At 40.7% G+C, this 15531-nt stretch overlaps 1 protein-coding gene across 5 annotated transcripts in view; it reads left to right on the forward strand.

Moving 5' to 3' along the window:
• The window catches only part of LOC120634662 (protein pangolin, isoforms A/H/I/S), a 240640-nt gene that overhangs the window by 84553 nt on the left and 140556 nt on the right, over positions 1 to 15531 (forward strand). The window lies entirely within an intron of this gene.

Here is a 15531-nt window from a genome sequence, read left to right on the forward strand (position 1 = left end):
AACAGGCTAACCTGTACGCTGCTACCACCTTAGCATCAGCTGAAATTGCAGACAAAGAATAACTTGTAATGGAATTAAAAAAAATTATTGGCCCATGCTCCGTCTATCATTTTTCCTTGAATCTGTAAGCCATTATTAAAAGGCTCGAAATTGAAAAGTCAATTATTTGCTCTTCAATGCGAAATGCAGGTAGGGTTGGCAAATATAACAATTTTTAACTGTTCCGCGAATTTTTAACAATTCCTTTATATCCATTGTGTTGGAAATCGTCCGTTCCCATTTATAACCTGAGAGCCAGTGAACGTTGTTGGCATTGTCTATTTGCAGTTTGCTTTTTCATCTCAGTTTTTACTCGAGATATTCCGCTATGAAGATTTGCTTCAATAATATAACTTATATAAAACAACATAAGTAAATTTTTATACGTCGTAGACTCTCAGTCTAGTCGTGATTAAGATAGAATACATTTTAATATCTGTTTACACTTACGACCTCAAGTTGTTCACGAGAAATAAATTATTACAAGGAATAAATAACGTGTTAATTTTATAAGCTCTTCAACATTTTGTCGTTTTATACCTATTTTCTTACCCTACTGCAAGGCTAGCACAGACAAGGGACAAAAAATATATCCCCCGGTTATATCCCCTGGCAAGGGATATAATTGAAGTGTCCTTCTGCTAAAGCTCGGGAGTAGAGAATAAAAGAAGTTTACCCCCATTTATATTATACATATATTATTTCCACTTGTGCGCCAGTGCTCTGAAAGTTGATAAAGACGTGAAAGAAGAGCAATTTTTATCCTTTCCCCGGGAGATAATTGTCTCCTGCCCATGCTAGCCGTGCTGCTCAGCACAGGTCTCCTCTTTCACAGGAGAGAGTAATTCTTAACTTCTACATAAGCCCTACTGCACCCCTTCTAGTTTCACCTAAGCGGCCTTATATAGGATAGAGGTTTAGGGCTACACTTTACATGAAGCTTAAGAACCATGCCGCAGTCATAGAGGACGTGTTCCTAGCATGCCCTGCGAAGAGTTGCTCTGTCTGGTTTTCCACTGACTATCAGATAGGCCATTTGCTTAGTTCTTCAATTATTAATATAAAATAGGTGTGCCGTCACGGGACGCCTGGCGGATGTGAAACATCGAAATTATCTTGTACAAGTAATAAGCACAAAAGTACAGATTTTAACAGTTTATTTTATGTACATTTATTTTCCTCATATACAAAAATGTTTGTGCATGGCATCGCGCCGCCATGTCTAATACGCTATTACCTATAGATTACGTATAGTACATATTATATTATATCATATAGCGTGGCGAAGCGTCACCACGGCCTATATCGCCACGCCAACAATCAGGTTTATCCTCCGCCTATAGATGTGTTTCACATCAAAAAGACACAGATCTACATTATAGTAGTCAATATACGTACTACGATGTTCCTTGAATCAGAAGTAGCAAAGGATAAAATACAATTGCACCACCACGCTTCGCCTTATCAATTATGGATACAAAATGAAGCTCGTGACAACCCTAAATGGTAATTCTGAGCTGTAATCGAAAATGCGAGTTTTTAATTTTTATACAAATTTGTCAGCAATTTAAATAGCAATTATATGATACGTTTTAATTTAACATAATTGTTTTAAACGCCTTATGTATTGGGACTGCGAAATCTTGGTGTCACGTGCATTCAAAACGCGCCTTTTCCATTCTCTTTATAAGCCCGCCTATCCGCATTGGAGCAGCTTTGTGTATTTGTGCTCTATATTTCCTACGAGAAACCAAAAAAAAGAACATGAGGATGATTATGATGACCTGACTCGTGACGTGACCTTTTTCGATTGATATAAGCTATTCAGGGTGGATATCTTTAAAACAAGACTTTTTAGTGGTATTAACTATCTAGCTAATGTTGCATTTTGCCGTGTTGTGATGGCAGATCAGAACACAGTTGTCACCACCCTCGTCTTCTCAAGGCGGTAATAAATAAATAAATCAATATACTACGGCAATACACACATCGCCATCTAGTCTCAAATTAAGCGTCCAAGCTACGCTATGTTATGGGTACTAAAATGCTTATAATATACATATAAACACCCAGACACCGGAAAACATTAATGTTCATCACACAAATATTTTCCAGCTGTGGGAATCGAACCCACGGCCTTGGACTCAGAAGGCAGGGTCGCTGCCCACTGCGCCAATCGGTCGTCGAATATAATAATGGGAATATATCGAAGAACGAACAGCAGCGTAATCTCTACTACTTCTACCATCTAGTGCTACCATCAAACCATCCATTCGGGTTGGTGATTATGGGCAAACTTTCCAGTTGGGAGAGACCTTAAGTCCAGCAGTGGACTGGTGAAGGCTATTGATGAAGTGCGTACTTTTGACCACGCCACTTTGTTTCAAAAGAGGTCGTGACCTGTCGGACATTGGGACTAGGAAGAGTTATCCATCCATCAAACACCAACAACTGATTATCGCAATGTGATAATCACTAGTGTCGCAAACAACTGATTGAAATGCGTCGTTGAACATATTTTCGAAATTACCCCAACCTGACATCGAAGCGGAGACTTGTGCGTGGTGAAAATATTCAAGCCGCTTCACCGTCTTTAATTTCAATTAGTTGGAAGCTGCGCATCGCGTGATCGAATAACGTTAAAGAAGGAATCCTACCCAAAATTCGACCAGTTTTTTTTACCCTCCAAATTTCAACAGTATAGCTGTTTGCACATAACATGTTGAGCCGCACACATGCGATTGTGTCAGAAATAAAATCTATACCTACTTCTCGTTACTGAATACGTCTAATCAGAAACGCGGAGATCCGTTGTTATGTTACCTACAGTGCCGTGCACAGGGAAAGCCCACCTATATGTGTTATAGTACAAAATTGGGTAGGCAGTGCTTATGTGCATGTGTGGAGCTCACCATATAGTTCAACGAATCTTTGAAGGGCGGGACATGGACGTGGACGGTACGATAATAATCAAGAAGTTAAGGAGGGGCGGAAATGCCGAGGACGACTCTGAGGCCGGTTGATTTTTGGACTATAGTGGGACTTTGTTGTGTAGGGTTTTCGGAGTCAAAAATATCTTTATTCAAGAAGGCCCACAGGTGGCACTTTTGATGCGTACATAAGAACCACACGGTAGTGAGATGATGGCGATAACCACATTCGTAAACTTTAAACTAAAGCTACGAGGGTTCCAAACGCGTCCTGGTCTAAGAAGAAGCACACAACAAACTTAGCCGGGTGTTTTTTTTTTGTTATCACCATCTCACAATGTCATTTTAAATTATTAGAAGAGCAACCTGGTTAGAGCAATAATTTACACCCAAGCTTTTTTATCGTTTACGTAGTCCTTTATACTATAATAGGACTTTTCTATAAGCTTACGTTTAATACAAACTTTGAACTTTTTAAGAGACATCTCCAAGATGACAATTGGTAGTTTATTGTTGTTGTTCGAGTTCGATGTAGAATATTGCTTAAAGATTTTATGATAACAATGCAATTTTATGATACAGATGAGCATTTGTTAATCATGTTTGATGCGGTGGGCTGGTATTAGCATACATGTGAATTTTGTTGAATGAAATGAAAAAAAAAATCGAAATTGAAATCGGAAATCGCGTGCGGTTTAATGTAATCCTTACTACTAATATTATAAATGTGAAAGTGTGTTTGTTTGTTTTTCTGTTCGCCCTTTCTCCACGCTCTAACTAAGCAACCAATCAAGTTGATTTTTGCAACAGAGTTAATTGAAAGGACGGTAATTTACTACTTTTTATCCCAGGAAAACTCGTTAACACCCTTAATAAACGCGGGCATCAGCTAGTGTGTCATAACATCATCAGCATTGGACTGGTGCGGCAGTCGCGTGCGGTTCAGTGCAATGTGAGTGAAGCTGCGAGCTCATTTCTGTTATTGCAGGTGATTACACGTGTCCTTGTTATTAGGAACGTGTAATTAGGTACCGGGAATAATTCGATACCGAGTTGCGATATCGGAGCCAATTAAAGATGCGCCCTTCTTCATTTGTAATGGCGATCGTCTTGTTTGGACCTCGTTTCTTTTAAATTGTAGTCTCCATATTCGAGTTTTGTAAAGCAGGACATGGTTACAAACTAATAATGTTGTGATTAAAATAAAAAGTTCCTAATTAATTATGCTATCGAATATAAGCAGCGCTTTAGTAGTGTAGAACTATAAAATTATATTGGAAAAGAGCACTCTGCTGAGTTTCTTGCCGGCTCTTCTCAGTGGAATCTGCCTTCCGAACCGGTGGTAGAGTCACTACAAACAGACTGACTTGACGTTTCAAAAGTGCTTATAAATTAGGCCTACTTGAAATAAATTGTTTTTTTTGAGTATAGTGTAATAGTAGTATAAATGTCGCAAATAATATCACGTATCGCTAAATAGTGCTATTTGTGGCATAGCTCATTCGGGGAAGTACTCCCGCAAAGTAGATTTGGTGTCTGATGGGAGTGGTTGGCGGTGTTATTACGGGCACATAAGGCTTAACACCGCCTCACGTTGAGTGACGCAGAGTGGCAGTTTACAGTACTTGTTCCTGCAAAGTGTTGCTATGTTTATAGACGATGGCTTCCCATTTACCCTTAGATGAGCAATCTGCTTGGTTTTCAATTTACCCGCGTTTCAATCATAATAAAATTAAACTTTTAATAATAAATACTCCTTATATCACAATAATTGACCTCACTGGATTCTTCACTGAAATATGACACTAAACCACAAAACTTTTAGGCACTTTTAATACTACATTTTTATGGTACTCACTGTGTTCTTTCTTTCAACGGATAGGTAGAGCGTATACTATACCAATTATTCGAGCGAATACAACAGGCATGTGCTTACTATATAATATGGTTAATTATAATTTTTATTATACTAGTACATAACGCAAACACAAACATTTAAATCCCCTAGATTAGCAGTACGTTTGGCTACCCTATCGAGTGATTGTATTTCGTAGAACTAAAATCGTGTTTGACAATTATTATACCTTTTTTCGGATAGATGGGGGTCTTAAAAATTTTATAGAGACGAAAAACCATAGAATTCGTCGTTCGCATTTTTCAGGGGCAAAGAAAAACTTTGTTGTCGGAATTTTCTAATTTTCCAATGCCTTTCCGGGTATGGACTGTCGTTGGTCGATTTTTGGTATTCAAGGTTTTCTGAGGGCAATTAATTTAGTAATCGTTTTATTCGAGCTGACCAAAATGTGATATCTGAGAAAATATGGAACCTGTATGAAGATGGTACCTGGAATTAGGAAGTTGGCGTTAACTGGTGGCCACTTGTATGCCTTAGAGAGAACGTTAAGGTGGTCTCGGTTACTTGCACTAACAAGTCTGACTTTCGGGGGAAGCGGGTTCAATCCTCGAACTTGTATCTTTTCAGAGTTATTTGCGTTTTTAGGAATTTTATCGCTAGCCAAAACGGTTTAGATAAATATCGTGAAGAAATGCACGCCTGAGAGTTCTACATAATGTTTTTAAAAGTTAGTGAACTATTATTGCACGTGGCCAGCGTGGTGTACTACGACCTTAAGCCTTTCATCCTCCTCATCCTCCTTCTCATCCTGAGTGGAGACCCGTGCCCTGTACTGGGCCGACAAGGATTAATGATGAGTGATAAATAATGTACCAGTTGAGCCGGTACGTACCAACTTAGAGCAAGTATTTAAATCAATCGCAAGTAATTCGAAGTGGCAATTGCTAAACCTCTCCTTCTCTTTACAAATGCAGTTGGTAATGCATTCTATTTTACCGAGTGAATTTGGAGGAAGTATAAACAATACTCTAGTTAACATGTCCTTGGTGGTCTGATAAGATTGTCATGTCGCAAATAATATCACGTATCGCTAAATATAGGCGGCTTATCGCTGGGGTTACTTGTGCGAGCCGAAATTTATGATAAACGTGAGTAATTTGAACTGCGCGCGCCGTAATGGCGTGTATTTACCTGACCGCGCTAGACGGAAGGGTGTCATGTCTTGTTATATTAAAGCTGCAGTCTTAATAGATTGTGTAGTGTTAGTTGAAACTTGTAGCACAAAGGCCTACCTTTTTGGGGTTGGTATCCCAGAAGACACCACCAAGGTTTTGGAGTTTCTGCGTTTTTTTTAAATTTAAATATCACTTGCTGTGACAGTAAAGGCAATGGTTTGATGAGCATAATGATATAATTGAACTGCTGAACTAAGAACCATCTTAGGACAACCATTCCGATGAATGCTATCCGAAGTGACAACTGATTAACTTTTTCTACCAGTCTGACCCTCAGTTAAGTGGACGGACTTTCATTTTGTGTCACGTAAAAAGAGAAAATAACAAAAAACTAAAGTAAATTTTTTTCAGTACGGAAAAAAATAAAATAGGTTCATGTAAACACACATTATAAAACAAAAGTTATCTTAGTAAATCTATTCATAACATAGATAAAACTAACTATGTAATAAAAGAAAAAAACTATTCTGGAAGGTAGTTACAGACTTTTGGTTCTTTTTTATTGCAGTTGTCCTTGTGTTCTATATTCAAAATTTTAACATTTCTTTAAGTGCACGACTAATATTGAAGTATCAAAAACCACTCCACTTTAGTAGTTCTCTAACAGGCGGACAGTCATTTCATTTCATATAGCAGTTCCAAACGTTTACCAGAAAATGGGGAAAGTGGGAAAACTTTGTGAGCTAGCAACATTCCGCGAGTGTGAAGTGAGATGTGCGCGGGGCGTTTTTACTGTTTTGGACGCAATGACACCGCGATAATAGTTAAATGAGTATTCTGTATGTTTGTCTTAAGTCTGTGGCTTTGGAGTATAAAGTAGGTACCTGTAATATTATTGTGACCACGTGTCCGTCTACCATGTAAGTAACGTTCTGGTCTAAACGCACGGGGCTGATACGTTATCAGTGTCGAATGGACTGTCCTGTTGATACTCGACGCGTCCCCGACATCGATCACCGCTGTCCACGGCTTAAGATACGAAGATTTGTCGAGATTAGCGCCACTTCACCGGTTTAGAGATCAACAGCAATATCGTAAAAACCTTATTCGAACCGAGCAGTTGGCCCTCGTGTGATGATGGTAATAAGAGAACCGCCTATAAATATAGAAATGCTTCGCAGGGCATGCAAGAAACATGTCTTAAGAAGTGCCTTTTTTTTGCGTGTTGGAAAAGCTTTATGGCGACCCTTGGGTAAGACGCCGGTTATGTTGGATTCTCTCCTCTAGAGGGGGTATACTCAAATTAAAAACCACCACAGGCCCTGTTTGCTTTCCTAAACCCCGGGGAACCAGTTGTCAGTGGCGTGCATAGAGGGTATCATCATCATCATCACATCAACCGATAGACGTCCACTGCTGGACATAGGTCTTTTGTAGGGAGTTCCAAGTTCCACGATTCTGAGCCGCTTGGATCCAACGGCTACCTGCGACGCGCTTAATGTCGTCTGTCCACCTCGTTGGGGGTCGACCAACGCTGCGCTTACCAGTACGGGGCTGCCATTCCAGCACCTTGGGACCCCAACGTCCATCCTTTCTCCGAACTATGTGCCCGGCCCATTGCCACTTAAGCTTCGCGACTCGTTGAGCTATGTCGGTAACTTTGGTTCTTCTACGAATCTCCACATTTCTGATTCGATCGCGTAGAGATACTCCGAGCATAGCTCTCTCCATCGCCCGCTGAGTGACTCTAAGCCTTCTTATGAGGCCCATAGTTAACGACCATGTTTCAGAGCCATAGGTCATCACTGGCAACACGCACTGTTCGAAGACTTTCGTCTTCAGGCACTGAGGGATTTCTGACGAAAAGATGGCACGGAGTTTCCCGAACGCTGCCCATCCGAGTTGGATTCGGCGGTTCACCTCCTTCTCGAAATTGGACCTACCTAACTGGATCGTGTGTCCTAGGTATACGTATTCGTCAACAATTTCGAGTGCAGTGTTCTCAACGATTACTGGTTGAAGCGGAACATGAGCATTAGACATAATCTTCGTCTTGCTCATGTTCATTCGTAGGCCAACCTGTTGAGAAGCTCTGCTGAGGCCATCGAGCATCGTATTTAGGTCTCCCAGAGTCTCTGCCATTATGACTACATCGTCGGCAAACCGAAGTTGAGTGATGTACTCGCCGTTAATGTTGATGCCAAGTCCGTTCCATTCCAGAAGCTTAAAGACGTCCTCCAACGCAGCGGTAAATAGTTTCGGGGAGATAACATCTCCCTGTCGCACGCCTCGCTGCAATTGGATTGGTCTCGTAGTCTGATCCTGTATACGAACTGACATAGTGGCGTTTTTGTACAAACACTGCAACACTTGGATATACCGGTAGTCAATTCGGCATCTCTGCAGTGACCTAAACACAGCCCAAGTTTCCACCGAATCAAAGGCTTTTTCATAGTCCACAAACGCTAAGCAAAGTGGCCGGTTATACTCTTCAGTCTTCTGTATAACCTGCCGCAGCGTATGAATGTGGTCTATGGTACTAAAGCCCTTACGGAAACCGGCTTGTTCGGGAGGCTGGAAGTCATCAAAGCTACGAGCGAGACGATTCGTAATGACTCTCGAAAACAGCTTGTAGATATGACTCAGCAGCGAGATGGGTCTGTAATTCTTCAACAAGGTATTATCACCTTTTTTGAAGAACAGAACCACCACACTCCTGTGCCATGCCTCTGGCGTTGTGCCTTGGTGAATAACGGAATCAAACAATCGCTGAAGGACTTTCAGTATCGGTTTTCCACCTGCCTTCAGGAGTTCTGCCGTTATTCCGTCATCACCCGGCGCCTTGCCATTTTTAAGCTGCTTGAGAGCCACACTAATCTCGTATAGGCTGACGTCTGGGATATCTTCGGTATAATGTCGAGTTAATTTGGCTCTAGGATCCTTAGCCAAATCTTCAACAGGCGTCTGTACTGTGGTGTACAACTGTCCATAAAAGTTCTCAACCTCACCCAAGATCTCAGGTTTGGAAGAGACAAGACTACCATTATTGGTCTTCAGTCGCATCAACTGGCTCTGACCGATAGACAGATCTCTAGCGAACACTTTAGAGCCTCTGTTTTGCTCGATGGCATTTTTAATACGCTCTGTATTGAAGTGCCGCATATCACGAGTCTGTGATTTAGAGATCTGCCTATTAATCCGCCGGTAAGCGGACGCGTCTGCTATAGACTGTAGTCTCATCTCTTGCCTCTCCGTCATAAGCTTGAGTGTATTGGTTGAGAACCTATTGGCCTTGTTTCTACGGTGGGCCTTGTAGAATTTGGACCCGACTGTTTGGACAGTTTCCACCAGCCTGTTGTTCAAATCGTCCACAGTGTCGCAATCTGCTAGGCAACCGAACCGGTTCTGTAGTTCTAGTTGAAAGCTCTCGGGGTTTTGAATATGGGCACGAGTAGGCCGGAGTGTAGACTTCACCAGTCTGACTCTTTCAAGTTGAACGTTTATACTCAATGTGCCTCTTACCATACGGTGATCACTTCCGGTTTTAACCCTGTTGATCACAGAGACATCATTGAATACATGCCGTTTGGTCGACATGATGAAGTCGATCTCGTTTCTCGTGGAACCATCGGGGCTTATCCAGGTCCATTTCCTGTGTGGCCGCTTCTTGAAGAAGGAGTTCATCATATAAAGGCCCTCCTTCTCCATGAAGTCAGCCAACATTTGACCCCTGTGGTTCCGTTGCCCATACCCAAATTGCCCCACCCTCAACCCTGAACCAGTTCGCTCGCCAAGCTTCGCGTTGAAATCCCCCATCACAATATTGTAGTAGGTGTTCGAGGCATGTATGGCTTTTGAAATGTCCTCATACAAAACCTCTACATCCTCGTCTGGGTGTGCCGAAGTCGGCGCGTATACCTGTATGACCTTCAACGAATACCGTTTGGTAATTCTGAGTATAAGGTATGCTACCCTGCTCGACACACTTTCGACTTTTACAACATTGTTGACGAGAGACTTGTGGACGATAAACCCGACACCACCCTGTGACTGTTGGTCACCCTCCCGGTAGTAAAACAAGTTGCCGGATTCCAAGATTATCGAGTCCTCCCCCTCTCGCCGGACTTCAGACAATCCTATAATATCCCAGCGCAACTTGCTCACCACTTCTTCCAGCTCAATCACCTTTCCATCGGTCCTCAACGTGCGTGCGTTGTATGTTGCCAGGTCAAGTCGTCGGGGTTGGCAGCGGAATCTCTGCCGGAGATTCTTAACACCCCTTGCCCCGCCGTTACCATAACCGCTGCCAGAGCCAGGAATAGCGGGGCCGCCGGGAACTAGGGGCTGTGGTTTTTTTCTCCTTCCCATTAAAGATATGCCCGATAATGACCACGCTGGGCAGGCGGGTTGGTCATCGCAGGGCTAGACTGATCGCCCCGGCGTCGCTGCTGCCCGACACCGGTCTGTGCCATTTGTTCAGCCTAGCCAATTCGAAGTGGTTATACCGCCACTTGTCGGTCGCCAGAGCCTCGTCGGTTAAACGGCAGGGTGCACCACGTGCAGGTGAGGTTGGCAATTTGGGAGGCTGACTGGTACTAGCCACACCCACTTACACCCCGCCACACCCATAGAGGGTATACAAATGATATAAAGTGGAGAAAATCTCCAGTACGAGTTATAAAATCTAAAGGGTAGGCTTTCTTTAAACTCATAATTTTTTTATAACTTGTACTAGAGACTTTTTTCCTCTGCATACCCTAGTCATACCCTCTATGTACGCCACTGCCAGTTGTATATTTCCCGGACGTCTACCAACCACCCTACCTCGCCGGCGCAACGCTGAACGCTGTGAATTCAAGTAGGAAATCCCGAGTTCGATTTCCGGCAGGGGCAATTGGGGAATATATAATTTCTGAATTTTCTCTGGTCTGGTCTGGTGGCTTTGTCCGTGGCTAGTTACCACCCTACCGTCAAAGATGTGCCGCTGAGCGATTTAGTGTTCCAGTGCGATGTTAAGGCCTGAAAAAAAAAACATCTAAACGATTGCTGGTGTTCCCGCGCTCACGAGGAGAGCATCAGGACAGTTTGAACTTCCCATCAGACAGAAGAGAAGCATAGAGAGAGATATAGTGATGCGTAGCTGGAAGACCCGCCCTGTGTCCACCAACCTGAGGCATGAATGTTAAGACTCATGTGCCTGTTTTTTTTTTTGGTATTTAAATACTATTTAATAAACATATAAATACAGTTTTCAAATAAATCAGTAGGTAGTAGTTAAATGGTACATGTTAAAGTGGACAGCCGCAGGCGCAGTTTGCAGCGACCCTGCTTTCTGAGTCAAAGGCGTTGGTTCGATTCTCATTACTGGAAATGGTTTGTGTGATGAGCATTTATGTTTTTCCGTGTCTGGATGTTTATCTGTGTATTCGAAGTATATTATTAGTAAAAATATTCATCAGTTATCTTGGTACCCATAACAAAAGCTAGGCTTACTTTGGGGTTAGATGGCGATGTTTGTATTGTCGTAGTATATTTATTTCTTTATTGTAAAAAGGTAGCAACCCTGACGAATGCGTATGGCGACAGCAGGGCGATGTGGATTGGGAGGGGGGTATTCCTGAAGCGGCGTGGCGTTAGGGTCATGCACAAAGTAGATAACATTCTTTACTTAGTTAAGTTATTCTGTTTGTTTTTATGTGATGGCTTAGGCTTTCAATTGCGTGACCTATACATATTATGATAGGCTTTGCCAACGAAGGATATAGATAGTTGATCTTTTTAAAAATTCATTAAACTTCGAGTATAAAACAATGTTACACATTTCAATCTAAAACCATCTGCTGCCCCATAAACGGACAGAACTTCGATCAACGGTATTTACAAAAAACAAACACAGCTGCAATTATCGGAAAACGCAAAGTAAACATATAATTTCTATAAGTACTTGTCTATTTTTATACAATGTAAACAGCATGCATATTCAGAAGCTTGTAAATTTGATGCGCTCAATTTGTTATGAGCAAAAAGTTCGATTGACTCCAATGTAGTTACCACGGGACACGATACGATATCGGGGAGTGTAAAATGGGTAGCAGGTAACGTAATGACAAATTGACATACACTAAATGCCATCCCAAATAGATGGACGCCCTTCTCAGTGGCGTGCACTGAGTTTCCTACCAGGGTATGCATACTGCAGGAAAATTGCATGAACAGGCTTAAATTCTCCTCCTATACGAGTTATATATCAATTTCAGGGTATGCAGTGCTTTTGTGGATGTATGAAGTGCACTTTCTGTATATATCTATGAGGCGTTACTTAATTTAGTGACGTTTGGTGAAATACCCTAGAAGCGTTTCACTCGTGTCTTTAACTTGAAAAAAAAAAATGCGTGTATTCCATTTGTAAGGCTATATTTATTTTCCTGGTGCTTAAAGATGCTTACGTCACCATCCTACTTTTAAACTATGAAACAAAAAACATTGCTCACGTTCATACAATTGGTTGACCAAAATTAGGTTGCAAATTCAATTATTACACGTTTTTAATCAATTTTTGCAGTTTTGTTTACTTTATGATGAGCGAACCTTGATTATTTGTACCATAGTCTATGTTATAATGCATAACGCGTTGTTATGATTCGGCTTTATAGCTTGATTGCAATTTACAAATAAGATAAGAACTTTAGTTGGATAAAGTACTGTGGAAAATGTCCATGAACCCGTCTTATTAGTTATTAAAATATATGTGCACAAGATGCGATATCGGTAGCCACTGAAGTGAATATCGTTTCGGATGGTGTAAGGCTGTCACATAATACGACCTATTCAACAATTAGCAGGCAATGAATAGCATAAAAAATTCATACTTCTCACGGAGTTCTTCAAGACAAAATGTTGATGTAAATTAATAGGTTAATGCGAATTAATAAGAATGCATGTCGTGAATTTACATGTTCGCTACATTATTTGGATGAATTAATGAATGATTAATGTTTTTTGCACCTGATAAAGAACGAACGAATAATTGGTCATTCACTCTATGTCGTTGCAAGAATAATTTCGCTGCAGGTTCTTAGTGCCCTTTTAGGGGTTATTAGTAAAACGAACCCTTTTCGTTTTGTTATAACTGACTTTCAACTGTCTATCTGTTTTCTCTTAGTGAATTTTGGTTGCTTTTTGATCGACTATCAGGATCGTATTCCTTTTTATTAAGAGAAGTAGTATCCTCAAATAAAAAAATAAATAAACCTTTTAATTCATGCTTACAGTACATAGCTTATATTGCAATACATATTAAGATTTTAAGTGAAAAAATTAAATTCTAAAAAAAATTCAATTTAAAAAATATAAATTAAAAAAAAAGTAGTTCTTAATTGCATTTCTAAAGAGATTAATAATTATTAACTGGTATAATATTTCTTCTTACAAGATAATACTTCTATAAATCAACAATTACTACAAACAAACTTGTAATCACAGTGCAGCCAAACAGCAAACTCAATTGACCGTGAACGCTCAATGGTCATCCAGAAAAAAAAAACAGAATCTATCAAATTGGTACTAGTTACCCTTGATTTTGGGGTAAACACGTCCGAGTGGGGTAAACTGATTTCCTCTATCCAATTACGCCCCTTATAGAAGGTATTTGGGGTCTATTCCCTTATCGTACGTCATTTATGTCGTACGGTTTACAAAATTATCGCTCTGAATGTTGAAAAGAACATCAAATATTTGTTAGTCACCAAAATTAGCCTCTTGACGTCCCATTGGCCTCCTCTATCGTACGAAATTATTAAAGAGGTCAAACCTGCCACGCTGCTCCACTGCAGGTTGGGTGCTGCATATTTTTTTTACATTATAATAATAATTGCCAGCTATCTTTTTAAATTAGGGATCCATAATTTATTTATTTTTTTGCCATGCGTATATCAGACTGTCGTATTCATTTATACCAAAATACTAGGAAGAATAAAGTTTTTCTCCTTTTGGCAAATGCTTATTTTCACTAATTACTAATTCTATTTAGGTAGTAATTATTGCCATCCGGCATGTTTTTCTCACAAAAAGGCCTACACAGGGGGTACGGCTGTTTTGCATATTGCAATTCAAAAATAAATATGCATGAAAAACTACTAGTTCTTGTAATACACAGTACCTATACCTAGTTTAAGACTACCTAATTGAAAAAGTTCTTTGTTGGCTTTATGATTTGAATAACCTCCCTAGCGCAGTGGTGAGCGCTGTGCGCATCTTCGAGCGAGGTCCCGGGTTTGATTCTCGGTAGGAGCAATTTAGGAATTTATAATTACTGAAACATGTCAGGTCTAGTCAGGTGCGACGCTTCGGCCACGCCTCGTTACCACCCTTGCGACAAAAACGTGTCGCTAAGCATTTTGGCGTTGGATGTCGTGTAGAAACCGATTTAGGGTTATAGGTTTCATATAACTGCCTTATCTACCACGCGCGATTGCAGTCATGGATTAAATCAACTAAATTCAAGGGGAAGTAAAAAAAAATTGTCATCTAAGAAGTATTCGACATTATATCGAATTTATTTCCAAATATGCCGCATGCCACAGTAATACCCCCCGAGCTATCATCAAGGTGTCGTCATTGTAACGGTCCATTGGGCCTATAGAGGAAATTCGGTGCCCGAATTAATGATAGCGGAAACATTTCGATTGGTTATGTCCATTATTAACCGAGTTATTGTTTGGGGAAAAATTTCGAGTGGAGCGAATCGGTTGATACGCCCGCGCAATTCGTTCGACTTTTTATCGAGTGTTCTCGTTTTCTGATGTGTCAGCTAGATGTTAATCGTTGATTGGGTTGATTGTTCGATATTTTATCAAGCATGGATAATATATTTGGTTCGAAGTTTTAAAGCCCGACAAATAAACATGGCAAAACGTCGGAAGAGTTATTAAGTGTTTTCTGAATTGTATATTTATGTTAAACATACACTGAAAAACTATTCCGACATGCCAAGTTTATTTTTAAGGAACCTTTAGTCAAAAAATTCGAATTCAAAAATGTTTTAATCTTATCACAGGCAGTTATGAAGCGTTCATACATTTAACATGTTAACACTAATGTTAGGTGATGGTGATAACTGCATTCGTTAGCTAGGAGGGTTCCAAACGCGTCCTGGTCTAAGAAGAGCCCACAAAACTTAGCCAGGCTTTTTTTTTGTTAACACCATCTCACAGTGTGCTTTTACTTACGACTAGTTAAGTCTAGTGATCAATATTGCCGAAACCCCCCTCTTTCCAACGTAATATTAGATATGATATGACTCGCAACCCCCCCTCCCCCCAAACATCGTATCATCACGTATTTTATGAACGGCCCTTTATTATTTACTAATCTACCGGGGAGGAGAAAAGTGCGGCCAAGCGATTTAGCGTTCCGATACGATGTACAGATGAGAAACCAATTGTATAGCTGCGATACTCCTTGACACTGAGGTTTCTGTTAGGGGAAACGGAGTAGTTATATTGGAAGAGCATACAGTCGAGTGCTAACTTGT

The sequence above is a fragment of the Pararge aegeria genome, chromosome 24, assembly GCF_905163445.1.
Source record: "Pararge aegeria chromosome 24, ilParAegt1.1, whole genome shotgun sequence".
Lineage (NCBI taxonomy): Eukaryota > Metazoa > Arthropoda > Insecta > Lepidoptera > Nymphalidae > Pararge > Pararge aegeria.